Source organism: Scyliorhinus canicula, chromosome 13 (assembly GCF_902713615.1).
Source record: "Scyliorhinus canicula chromosome 13, sScyCan1.1, whole genome shotgun sequence".
Taxonomy (NCBI): domain Eukaryota; kingdom Metazoa; phylum Chordata; class Chondrichthyes; order Carcharhiniformes; family Scyliorhinidae; genus Scyliorhinus; species Scyliorhinus canicula.
Window position 1 is genome coordinate 160,956,227 of NC_052158.1, and position 12,164 is coordinate 160,968,390.

General features: G+C 53.2%; 1 protein-coding gene across 1 annotated transcript in view; it reads right to left on the reverse strand.

The window, feature by feature from the left end:
• Positions 1-11,638, reverse strand: part of tp63 (tumor protein p63) — a 274,654-nt gene extending 263,016 nt beyond the window's left edge. The window contains exon 1 of the mRNA XM_038815783.1: positions 11,588-11,638. The gene's annotated coding sequence lies outside the window, so the exon portion shown is untranslated. The remainder of the gene's footprint in view (positions 1-11,587) is intronic.
• Between the last annotated feature and the right edge of the window lie 526 nt (positions 11,639-12,164).

Consider the following 12,164-nt stretch of genomic DNA (forward strand, 5'->3'; position numbering starts at 1 on the left):
ACTGTTGCTTCACGGCTCCAAGGTCCCAGGTTTGATTCCCAGCTTGGGTCACTGTCTGTGCGGAGTCTGCACGTTCTCCCCACGTCTGCGTGGGTTTCCTCCGGGTGCTCCGGTTTCCTCCCACAGTCCAAAGACGTGCAGGTTAGGTGGATTGGACCTTAGTGTCCAAAAAGGTTTGGTGGTGTTACTGGGATGGGGTGTAGGCGTGGGCTTGAGTAAGGTGCTCTTTCCAAGGTTCAATGCAGACTCGATGGTCCAAATGGCCTCCTTCTGCACTGTAAATTCTATGAGATCCTCACAAACGGAACCACCGCAGACCCCATGTGTGCGCAAACTGGGGTCAAACAAGGCTGCATCATTGCACCAATGCTCTTCTCCATCTTCCTCACAACACTCCACCCAGTCACCCTGAGGCATCCCGCCGGAGTGGAGCTAACCTACCAGATAAGCAGGAACCTGTTCAACCTGCGATACCTCCAGGCCAAAACCAAGACCACCCCAGACTCAGTCGCCAAGCTGCAACACGTAGACGACGCCATGTGTACGTGTACATCGAGAGCCCAAGATACAAACCACTATTTACACATTCACAGAGGCGTATGAGAGAACATACTAAACATCCAGAAAACAAAGGTGATCTACCAGCCCGCTCCTGCCACACCACAAAACTGCCCCCCCGCCGACCATCAAGATCCACGGTGATACCCAGGACAATGTGAATCATTTCCCTCCTCTCGGTGCGAGCAGACATTGATGATGAAATAATAATCCAGCATCGACTCCGATGCACCAGTGCGTTCTTGGGGTACCTGAGAAACAAAGTGTTCGAAGCCCGAGATCTCCAATCCAGCACCAGGCTCATGGTCTACAGAGCAGCTGTGGTCCCTGCCTTCCTGTATGCATCAGAAACATGGGCAATGCACAACAGACATGCCAAATCCCTGGAGATATATAACCCACGTTGCCTCTGCTATATCCTGCAAAGCCACTGGTAGGCCTGATGTACCAATGTTAGTGTCCTCTCCCAGGCCAATATCCCCAGTACCGAGAGACTGGTCACACTCGACCAGCTGCGATGGACGGGCCACACTGCCCGCATGCCCGACACAAGACTCCCAAAACAAGTGCTCTAATATGAGCTCCATAATGGCACGCGATCACTAGGGGGGGGGGGCAAAGGAAACACTACAAGGACACTCTGAAAGCCACCCTAAATAAATTAACATCCCCATCGATCGCTTGCCCAAGAACGCACAGACTGGATAAGAAGCATCCGTGAAGGCACCAAAACGAGCATCGCAGGGTAGACACAGGGAAGCAAAATGTAAACAGTGGAAGGAGTTCGCAGAATCCAGAGCGTCCCACCCACCCCCTCATCAAACACCACCTGCCAAACCTGTGGCAGAGTCTGCGGATCCAGGATCAGACTATTCAGCCACCGCTGAACCCACCTCTCCGGAGTTGAAGCAAGTCATCCTCCACCATGAGGGACTGCACAAGAAGGAGAAGATCCTATTGATGGGTGTCTTGATGATTCTTCTTCTCCGTGTCGGTGGGGTTTGCTTGGTGGAGAGTGGTTTGGGCTTCTCAACAATGGCAGTGCCTTCACAATGCCTCTGCTTCGCGCGAGGTCGTGCGTCACTTTACCATGTTTTCATAGCTTTTTCCTCTCCTCCCTCTTTCTCTAGATTATCCGCTTGCTGTCTTGTCTGGTATGAACAAAGGCACCAGGATTAATGATTAAGGGGAACTAACAGCATTGGTGTTCCCCTGTCTTATGCTGTATTTAGTACACTGAAGCATTAATACTGTACCAGTTTTAGCATTTTGTTACATTATTTGTAAAAAGTGGGAAAAACGCCAAGAAAAAATATATATTAAAAAAAGCAGAACATAGAACAGGCCCTTTGAGATCTGAGAGAAGTGGCTCAGTCCATGGAGGGAAATGTGATTACCAAGATATATATTGGTCGGACAACACAGGTTCAAAGCTCTGGAAGCAGGATTACAATTTTCCCGACTAAACAGAATGATCAGGACTGCACAACCCAACAGGAGCTGGCACAGTAAAATCAAGCTAAAGCATTCCAATGAAATGTGGAAGATTCCCTTTTGTGGGATTCGAGACCTCGTGGGCCCTTTAAATCTTCGTCTGTGGAAACCGAGAGATTGAACAGATTAAACCAAGGCTCTAAACCACTCAGTACTCCCGCAAGAGTTCTTTACGTCTCCATTAAATGGATTCCAGTGAGATGGTGATTGGAAGAATATTCTGTATTCCACCCTACAGCAAAATAAACAAGACTGGAAAGTGTGTTTGGTTTAATGTGAGGCACACCCCTCCCTGTTAGACTCATCCTTCAGTTTAAATCACTGTCAAGCTGTAGAGGTACCTGTGTTTTCATGGGATCACGTGAACTTTTGTGTCACTTCTGGCTTTGAGATGAGAAAAGCTTTAGTTGAAATGTTGGAAAACTGCCATTTCAAGCACACCCAGCTCATCTTGAGAAATGCTTTCATGTTCATTTAGTGCTGAGCTAGTAGTTCCTCTGTCTTCCAAAGTCGTCAAGCTTTCAGCTCTGGAGCACAGGCGTTATGCAGCAGAAGCAAATATGCTCATCAAGACCCAAAGTGTGAAGATCATAAACAAAGTACAGGTCTGGAGTGAGGAAAGGCCATTTGTGCCATCAACCAGTCTTCCATATTTTATTATTCTATCTAGGGGCTGGTTTAGCACACTGGGCTAAATCGCTGGCTTTGAAAGCAGAACAAGGCAGGCCAGCAGCACAGTTCAATTCCCGTACCAGCCAGCCCGAACAGGCGCTGGAATGTGGCGACTAGGGGCTTTTCGCAGTAACTTCATTGAAGCCTACTTGTGACATTAAGCGATTTTCATTTCATTTTCCTTTACTTAAAAATAAATTTAGAGTACCCAATTCATTTTTTCCAATTAAGGGGCAATTTTAGTGTTGCCAATCCACCAACCTGCACATTTTTGGGTTGTAGGGGCGAAACCCACGCAAACACGGGGAGAACGTGCTATTATTCTATCCTAATGTCACTTCCTGAATCACGTTTTGCTGCTCTACATTAAACACCAATTTCCTCCACCGACCAACCCCAAAACAAAATCAAATCAAATCAAACCGTTAATATTGCCTGTCACCTTCTGTTCATTTCCATCCAAAATCAGCAATTCATCGCAAACGAACTGCCTCCTTACGGCATGTTGCGGAATGATCAATGTGCCCTGAGCTTTCCTCTCTCAATTCTCCAAGTATACGGCCAGACAGCATCTTCCTTCTCCCTCGCTCATCACTCCCCTCTCTCCTACTTCACACCGTAGAATTCCTTTTCATCAAGTGTCTGATGAATTTAGATCCTAAATTTATTAGCAATACAACTAATCATTACTTCCTGTTTTAGCCGTATTCTCAGCTGTTTTCATTTGTTGAAATCCTGCAGTACGAGCTTTTTGCTTTGATTCCAATCATTCGACAGGAGGGCATCACTGCATGGACACTGGGGGCTATTCTGCATGACAGTCTAAACAGAAAGTGCGATAGGTTGTGAGACCATGGGGGAATCACGGTTCAGCCCAATCCTTTCCAACTTACACACAACTGCACTTTCCAGCCAGAGTCACTGGATAGACTCAGGATTGGAAAGCCAGGAGGACTATCTCCCTCTGTAGCCAAGAAACAATTAGCTCAATTATACAGGATTATAATTATACGATTCTTACCACTACACCGAATGAGACCCGCATAGAGCGGAGATTGAACACAAGGCTTGTCCTGCCTTGTATGGCGCAGCACCACAAGAAGTATTTGCCCATAAAAAAAAACTTAATTCCTCAGTGGAATAGGCATCATGCAAGAATACAACCCATATTTGCCACACAATTGCTGTAAGCATTATATTTGGAACATGCATTCTCTGCTTTTGGGCTTAAGCTCTATAAGACCATAAAACGTAGGAGCAAAAATAGGCCATTCAGCCCATCGAGTCTGCTCCGCCATTCAATCATGGCTGATATATTTGATATAGAACAAAGAACAAAGAAAACTACAGCACAGGAACAAGCCCTGCGGCCCTCCCAGCCTGCGCCAATCCAGATCCTTTATCTAAACCTGTCGCCTATTTTCTAAGGATCTACTTCCCTCTGTCCTCTGCCCGTTCATATATCTGTCTAGATGCATCTTAAATGGTGCTATCATGCCCGCCTCTACCACCTCCGCTGGCAAAGCGTTCCAGGCACCCACCACCCTCTGCGTAAAAAACTTTCCACGCACATCTCCCTTAAACTTTCCCCCTCTCACCTTGAAATTGTGACCCCTTGTAATTGACACCCCCACCTCTTGGAAAAAGCTTGTTGCTATCCACCCTGTCCATACCTCTCATAATTCTGTAGACCTCAATCAGGTCCCCCCTCAACCTTCGTCTTTCCAACGAAAACAATCCTAATCTACTCAACCTTTCTTCATAGCTAGCATCCTCCATACCAGGCAGCATCCTGGTGAACCTCCTCTGCACCCTCTCTAAAGCATCCACATCCTTCTGGTAATGTGGCAACCAGAACTGCACGCAGTATTCCAAATGTGGCCTAACCAAAGTCCGATACAACTGTAACATGACCTGCCAACTCTTGTACTCAATATCCTGTCCGATGAAGGCAAGCATGCTGTATGCCTTCTTGACCACTCTATCGACCTGCCTTCTCCCCTGATCTCCTTGTTAATCAAGAACCTATCTATCTCTGTCTTGAAGACACTCAGTGATTTGGCCTCCACAGCCTTCTGCGGCAAAGAGTTCCACAGATTCACCATCCTCTGGCTGAAGAAATTCCTCTTCATCTCTGTTTTAAAAGATCGTCCCTTTAGTCTGAGATTGTGTCCTCTGGTTCTAGTTTTTCCTACAAGTGGAAACATCCTCTCCACATCCACTCTATCCAGGCCTCGCAATATCCTCTAAGTTTCAATAAGATCTCTTCTCATTCTTCTAAACTCCCAGAGTCCTCAACAGCTCCTCATACGACAAGCTTTTCATTCCACGGATCATTCTTGTGAACCTCCTCTGGACCCTTACCAAGGCCAGCACGTCTTTCCTTAGATACGGGGCTCAAAACTGCTCACAATACTCCAAATGGGGTCTGTCCAGAGCCTTATACAGCCTCAGAAGTACATCCCTGGTCTTGTATTCTCGCCCTCTCGACATGAATTCTAACATTGCATTTGCCTTCTTAACTGCCGACAGAACCTCCACGTTAACCTGAAGAGAATCGTGAACAAGGACTCCCAAGTCCCTTTGTGCTTCTGATTTCCTCAGCATTTCCCCATTTAGAAAATAGGGAAAATATACAGAAAAGCTGCTGAAGCAAATCAATTACTTGCTGTACTTTGAATGCAAATTTATAAGGACGTCACTAAAAGGCTCTCAAGGACATCAAGGACTCATTCAAGGACAATTGCACTCTTATTAACATTGAAGAATTATATAGATGGTTGAAGGGAAAGGAATAGAAGAGTGTTGAGAAGGGGGGCAGCTATATAGGGTTGAACCACTGTTTGTGTGCTTGAGACGCACCATCGTGGCCTGGTTCAGCCAAAGGGTCTGTTTAATGTTGTAATTTGTGTTATCCTTGGAAATCACGTCCCTCCACCACAAACGGAAAAGGCTAATACAGAATCAGAACAGTTGGAGTTGGTATGCTTGGAGGCGGGTGGCGCTAATTCACAAGGCCAAGTGATAAACACTTCATTAGCTGAACACTCAAAAGCATTTACAGTCAACAGGGTTTAGCTGCAAATGTTGCTGCCAAGAGCGGGTACTGACTCCCAGATGGCAGCCGGACATGCAATCATTCCAAAACAGACCGAGAGGTCTCAGCCTTTCTCATATCAAGACTCTCTCTTTTTGGATCTTCTCCATTACAGTTCAACATTCAGAAATTACATTGTGCAATATTAGCGTGAGCACATGTGAAACTCCATTATCACCTCTTTGAGCACAATTATTTAACATAAACGGGTTTCGACCTCCTTTAAAATTGAAGGAAGACAAAGATTTTTAGGGGCAGGTTTTCAACAAAGAATAAACTTCAGGCTTTTTCCAAAAACTATTGCTACTATATCTACTTAATGCACTTGTTGATCTCCGAATAATTAGGAGCACAGTGAGCTAAACAGCTGGCTTGTAATGCAGAGCAAGGCCAGCAGCACGGGTTCAATTCCCGTACCGGCCTCCCCGAACAGGCGCAGGAATGTGGCGACTAGGGGCTTTTCACAGTAACTTCATTGAAGCCTACTTGTGACAATAAGCAATTATTATATTATTAATTATATACACTTATAACTCGGGTGCAGGAACACTACAGCATGGGCACGAGATCCATTTGTAACTCCAACATATACAAGACGCCAGCCACTGTCACTGTATGTAAAATGAGTATTGTGTCTGCACAAGCTTTGTGTTAAGCTTATTTCCGAAGCCATGGATGATTTTGCCACAACGTCAATGGTTTTCTCGTCCTCACAACGAGTGAGATAATGGAGTTTGGAGAGAACAGAGATAAGGGGGCATGGACCTTTGTGCAGATGACTGCAACCACATAATTTTGGTTTCAGTATTTATTAGACAACATAGACAGTCTGCTTCACAATCTATAATTACTGCTGCTGTAAGGGCAGAACTTGACTTTTTTTCACCATGTCACGTGATCAGTGGCTCCACCCTTTCCCTCCAGCAGTTTTTTATATCCATTTTTAATTCCTTGGTTGGGAGAGGCTTTGCTGATCATTCAGAAAAACTTTGTAAGTGCAAGGAGACTAAGATCAAGCACAGCAGGTACAAGTCAACATGGAGCCATTGAGACAGGGCTTCTGATTAGGGGAAAACCAAGGCCTTCAACTAGGGCCAAGCTGAGGCTGCCGAATTCAAAGGTTTAACATTGTTGAAGATGGCTAATAGAAGCTACATCACTCAGAGTGGTCCCATTCACTGCTCACTCATATTCAATGCCCTACAACACCCACAACAAGCTGTTTCCACCCCAAAACAGCAGAGAATTTTGTTTTTTAAAGTCCTCAGTATTTCTTTGCATTTGCATTCACGTGAGTGAATAAGTTCAATTCTACTGTTGATGCAAGAGATTCTCAGACTTTCACCAGTATTTTGAAGATCACTTTTACAAATTGGCAAAATAGTTTGGTGAAAACTGAAACACAATGGCCTTGTTGGTGGCAAGATCATTATTGCATATTTTACAATGCAGCTATGCATTCATATATAATTTACACTGTAGCTACACATACTGAATTATTAGAGTGTATACTTTACACTGTAGCTACATATTTTAAATTATTAGTCTACTTTACACTGTAGCTACACATATTAAATTATTAGTGTATAATTTACACTGTAGATTTCATAGATTTTACAGTGCAGAAGGAAGCCATTCGGCCCATCGAGTCTGCACCGGCTCTTTTCTGAAAGAGCACCCTACCCAAGCGCACACCTCCACCCTATCCCCACAACCCAGTAACCCCACCCAACACGAAGGGCAATTTTGGACACTAAGGGCAATTTATCATGGCCAATCCACCTAACCTGCACATCTTTGGACTGTGGGAGGAAACCGGAGCACCCGGAGGAAACCCACGCAGACACGGGGAGAAGGTGCAGCCTCCACACAGACAGTGACCCAAGCCGGGAATCGAACCTGGGACCCTGGAGCTGTGAAGCAATTGTGCTAACCACTGTGCTACCGTGCTGCCCACTGTAGCTACACATTTTAAAATATTAGAGTATAGTTTACCCTGTAGCTACACATTTTAGAGACTGGTTAAACCAGGGGCTAAATTGCTGGGTTGTAATACAGAACAATGCCAGCAGCGCAGGTTCAATTCCCGTACCAGCCTCCCCAAAAAGGCACCAGAATATGGCAACTAGGGGCTTTTCACAATAACTTCACTGAAGATGATTATCATTATTATTTAAATGATTAGTGTATAATTTACACTGTAGCTCCACATATTAAATTATTAGTGTACACTTTACACTGTAGCTACACATTTTAAATTATTAGTGCATAATTTACACTGTAGCTGCACATATTAAATTATTAGTGTATATTTTACAGTGTAGTTACACATTAAGTTATTAGAGTATCATTTACCCTTTAGCTACACATATGAAATGATTAGTATATAATTTACATTGTAGTTACACCTATTAATTAGTGTACAAGTTACACATTTTAAATTATTAGTGTATAATTTATACTGTAGCTGCACATCAAATTATTAGTGGGCACTTTACACTGTAGCTACACATGTTAAGGTAAATTAGGGTGAGGAGGGGGAGGATGTGAGGGGGTGATGATCGGGGGTGGGGAGGGAGAGGTGGTGGGGAGGGGTTGAGATGTGGGGAGGGAGTGGGCATGGTGAGGGGGTGGGGGAGTGGGCAGGGTGAGGGGGTGGGGGGAGTGGGCAGGGTGAGGGGGTGGGGGGGGGGGGGCAGGGTGAGGGGGTGGGGGGGGAGTGGGCAGGGGTGAGTGGGTGGGGGGAGTGGGCAGGGTGAGGGGGGTGGGGGGAGTGGGCAGGGGGGTGATGGGTGTGGGGGGGAGTGGGCAGGGTGATGGGGGTGGGGGGGGAGGGGGGGAGTGGGCAGGGTGAAGGGGGTGGGGGGGAGTGTGGGCAGGGTGAGGGGGTGGGGGGGAGTGGGGCAGGGTGAGGGGGTGGGGGGGAGTGGGCAGGGGGTGAGGGGGTGGGGGGGAGTGGGGCAGGGTGAGGGGGTGGGGGGGGGAGTGGGCAGGGTGAGGGGAGTGGGCAGGGTGAGGGGGGTGGGGGGGAGTGGGCAGGTGAGGGGGGTGGGGGGAGTGGGCAGGGTGAGGGGGTGGGGGAGTGGGCAGGGTGAGGGGGTGGGGGGAGTGGGCAGGGTGAGGGGGGTGGGGGGGAGTGGGCAGGGTGAGGGGGTGGGGGGAGTGGGAGGGTGAGGGGGGAGTGGGCAGGGTGAGGGGGGGGGGGGAGTGGGCAGGGTGAGGGGGGTGGGGGGGATGGGGCAGGGTGAGGGGGGGGGGGAGTGGGCAGGGTGCGGGGGTGGGGGGGGACGTGGGCAGGGGAGGGGGTGGGGGGAGTGGGAGAGGGTGAGGGGGTGGGGGGGGGGAGTGGGCAGGGTGAGGGGGGGGGGGGGGAGTGGGCAGGGTGAGGGGGTGGGGGGAGTGGGCAGGGTTGAGGGGGTGGGGGGGAGTGGGCAGGGTGAGGGGGTGGGGGGGAGTGGGCAGGGTGAGGGGGTGGGGGGAGTGGGCAGGGTGAGGGGGTGGGGGGGAGGGGGCAGGGTGAGGGGGTGGGGGGGAGTGGGGCAGGGTGAGGGGGGGGGATGGCAGGGTGGGGGAGTGGGAGGGTGGGGGGGTGGGGGGAGTGGCAGGGTGGGGGGGGTGGGGGGGAAGTGGGCAGGGTGGGGGGGTGGGGGGAGTGGGCAGGGTGGGGGGTGGTGGAGGGAGTGGGCAGGGTGGGGGGGTGGGAGGGTAGTGGAAGGGTGAGGGGGTGCGGGGATGTGGGAAGGGTGAGGGGGGGTGGGCGGTGAGGGGGTGGGGGGGGAGTGGGCAGGGTGAGGGGGTGCGGGGAGGGGAGGGGATTGGGCAGGGGAGGGGCATGGGGAGGGCAGGGGAGTGGGCAGGGGAGTGGGCAGGGGGTGGGCAGGGGGAGTGGGCAGGGTGGGGGGGTGGGGGGAGTGGGCAGGGTGGGGGGGTGGGGGGAGTGGGCAGGGGGAGTGGGCAGGGGGGAGAGTGGGCAGGGTGAGGGGGGGAGGGAGTGGGCAGGGGGAGTGGGAAGGGTGAGGGGGTGGGGGGAGTGGGAAGGGTGAGGGGGTGGGGGAGTGGGCAGGGTGAGGGGGTGGGGGGAGTGGGCAGGGTGAGGGGGGAGGGGGTGGGGGAGTGGGGGGTGGGGGGAGTGGGAAGGGTGAGGGGGTGGGGGGGAGTGGGAAGGGTGAGGGGGTGGGGGGAGTGGGCAGGGAGAGGGGGGTGGGGGGGAGTGGGAAGGGTGAGGGGGTGGGGGAGTGGGAAGGGTGAGGGGGTGGGGGGAGTGGGAAGGGTGAGGGGGTGGGGGAGTGGGAAGGGTGAGGGGGTGGGGGGAGTGGGAAGGGTGAGGGGGTGGGGGGAGGGGAAGGGGGAGGGGGTGGGGGGAGTGGCAGGGAGAGGGGTGGGGGGGACAGTGGGCAGGGAGAGGGGGTGGGGGGGAGTGGGAAGGGTGAGGGGGTGGGGGGAGTGGGACGGGTGAGGGGGTGGGGGGAGTGGGAAGGGTGAGGGGGTGGGGGGAGTGGGAAGGGTGAGGGGGTGGGGGAGTGGGAAGGGTGAGGGGTGGGGGGAGTGGGAAGGGTGAGGGGGTGGGGGGAGTGGGCAGGGTGGGGGGGTGGGGGAGTGGGGGGGGGGGGAGTGGGCAGGGTGGGGGGGTGGGGGAGTGGGAAGGGTGAGGGGGTGCGGGGGAGTGGAAGGGTGGAGGGGGTGGGGGAGGGGCAGGGTGAGGGGGTGGGGGGAGTGGGCAGGTGAGGGGGTGGGGAGTGGGCAGGGGGACGTGGGCGGGGGATGGGCAGGGGGGTGGGCAGGGGGATGGGCAGGGGATGGGCAGGGGGATGGGCAGGGGGAGGGGGCAGGGTGGGGGGGCGGGGGGAGGGGCAGGGGGGGGGGGGGGGGAGTGGGCAGGGTGGGGGGTGGGGGGAGGGGCAGGGGGGGAGTGGTGGGCAGGGTGAGGGGGGGAGGGAGTGGGCAGGGGGGGGGAAGGGTGAGGGGGTGGGGGGAGTGGGAAGGGTGAGGGGGTGGGGGGAGTGGGCAGGGGGAGTGGGCAGGGGGAGTGGGCAGGGTGGGGGGGTGGGGGGAGGGGCAGGGTGGGGGGGTGGGGGGAGTGGCAGGGGGAGTGGGCAGGGGAGGGGGGGAGGGAGTGGGCAGGGGGGAGTGGGCAGGGGGTGAGGGGGGTGGGGGAGTGGGAAGGGTGAGGGGGGTGGGGGGAGTGGGCAGGGTGAGGGGGTGGGGGGGAGTGGGCAGGGTGAGGGGGTGGGGGGGAGTGGGCAGGGTGGTGAGGGGGTGGGGGAGTGGGGGGTGGGGGTGAGGGGAGTGAGGGTGGGGGGTGGGGGGAGAGGGGGTGGGGGGGAGTGAGGGGGTGGGGGGGGAGAGGGGGGGGGGGGGGGAGTGAGGGGGTGGGGGGAGTGGGCAGGGTGAGGGGGTGGGGGGGGGGAGTGAGGGGGTGGGGGGGGGGAGTGAGGGGGGGTGGGGGGAGTGGGCAGGGTGAGGGGGTGGGTGGGGGGGAGTGAGGGGGTGGTGGGGGGAGTGAGGGGGGGTGGGGGGAGTGAGGGGGTGGGGAGGGGGGGGTGAGGGGGGGTGGGGGGGGGAGTGAGGGGGTGGGGGGGGGAGTGAGGGGGTGGGTGGGGGGGAGTGTATGGGGGTGGGTGGGGGGAGTGGGGGGGTGAGGGGGGGAGTGGTTGGAGATTGTGGGGTTGGAGGTAGGGGTGGGGACAGTGGGGGGTTTGGGGGAGGGGGCAGTGTGGGGGGGGAGGGGGCAGTGTGGGGGGGAGGGAGGGGTCACAGCGGGGTTACCTGTCTGGGCCGCTCCCGGTCGGACACCCGGATCCCTCTCCGCCGGCACTAGGCAGAGCGCATGCGCACTCGGCGCCACGTCAGCGCTGTTGGGAAATTGGCGGGAAAAAGGCGCTGGGTTCAAACTCGATCGATACCGGATCAATACCCATCAATACCGGATCAATACCCATCAATATAGGATCAATACCTATCAATACCGGATCGATACCGGATAAATACCCATCAATATAGGATCAATACCCATCAATACCGGATCAATACCCATCAATACCGGATCGATACCGGATAAATACCCATCAATACCGGATCAATACCCATCAATATAGGATCAATACCCCATCAATACCGGATCAATACCCATCAATACCGGATCGATACCGGATAAATACCCATCAATACCGGATCGATACTGGATAAATACCCATCAATACCGGATCAATATCCATCAATATAGGATCAATACCCATCAATACCGGATCAATACCCATCAATACCGGATCGATACCGGATAAATACCCATCAATACCGGATCGATACTGGATAAATACCCATCAATCCCGAATCAATACCCATC